Source organism: Pseudozyma flocculosa (assembly GCF_000417875.1).
Source record: "Pseudozyma flocculosa PF-1 unplaced genomic scaffold scaffold00036, whole genome shotgun sequence".
NCBI lineage: Eukaryota > Fungi > Basidiomycota > Ustilaginomycetes > Ustilaginales > Ustilaginaceae > Pseudozyma > Pseudozyma flocculosa.
Genome location: NW_006920903.1, coordinates 1 through 1,384, shown reverse-complemented (window position 1 = coordinate 1,384; position 1,384 = coordinate 1).

Genomic DNA, 1,384 nt, shown 5'->3' with positions numbered 1-1,384 from the left:
CTGACGAGAGGGTGGCGGAGTATTGGGCCAGGCAGCAGGCCAGCCGTGGCCTCTGAGGAGAAGGCTGGGCCCGGCGGCACCTCTCGACGCGCTGGCGCGCAGAGGATTTATTCCCCGCCTTGCATTTCTCTGCGCACAGGTGCGCAGAGCCTTTATGCCACTATTTACAACCCTCTCCGCAGACGGCGGCGCCGGCGCCTCCGCAACGGCAACACCACTCGCCCACACCACCAGCCACAGGCACACACGATCCGGGAAAGGGTCACGCAGCGCTGTTGCCTACTCCTCCAGGTACAGGTCGTCCTCGTCGTCATCGTCATCAGCTGGCACGGGCGCGGCCTGGCGCCTAGGCTCGGACGGGCCAGCCACCGGCTCGGCCACCGCCGACTCCTCCTCGCCAAGACCCACCTGCGCCTCCACCTCCTCCCACAGCCGCGCGCCCATGCTCTCCGCCATCCGCTCCGGCAGGCGCACCGGCAAGCGGCCCTGTGGCAGGCCGTCGGCAAGGCGGTTGACCGCATCCTCGAGGCGCCCCTGGGCGCAGTACGCCGCCAGCAGGTCGAGGGCGAAGCCAACCGGAGGCCCGTGACCGTCGGCCTCCCGAAGCGCCGCCGCGCCGGCGGTGTGGTTGCGCTTGGCCGAAGTCTTCTGCTCGCCCGTGAGCTCGCCAAGGTCGCGCTCGCCCCAGCAGTCGCGCTCCGCCCAGCTCGAGCAGCCCGAAGGAAGGGTCGCGGCCGCGACGCACCCCTTGCGGCGCTCATAGCAACCGGTGCAGGAGGCGATCGGCTTCTTGCTGGGCAGCAGAGGGTTGCCCACCACCATGTCGAAGCACCGAATGCCGAGGCGGACGCAGTTGTCGCAAGGGACGGAGCGCTCCCGGCGGTGGCGAGGCAGCTCGTTCCAGCGGCGACCGACGTGCAGCTGGAGGCGGGAGAGGAAGATCTTGGTCTCCCGTATCCAGGGGAACGAGCTGCCAATGCGCAGCTCCACAAGCAGCACGGTGATGGGCGTGCTCTGGGCGTAGGCGAGGAGGTCGTTCATCGAATGACCCGCCTGCAACGGAAGGAAAGCGTCAAACAGCAAGGTCAGCAAGCCAGCCAGAGGATTTCAAGCCGCACCAGCAACCCTCTCCGCGGCCGGCACTCACCACGACGCGCTGTTTCTGTCGCGGGACGTCAGGCGCCAGGCGCTTGGCCGCCGGCGCTCTGCCCTCCGGAACCGGATAGGTCGAGTCGGCCCTTCGCTTGCCGGTGGCCGCCGTGACCACGCTGGAGAGCAGGTCAAGAGCAGGCGCCGCCGAAGCCGGCCCCTCCTCCGCCTCGCCCTCACCCCAGAGCTCCGTCGGCTCCGCACCCTCGGCAGTCTCCGCGGCGACTAGCGGGGG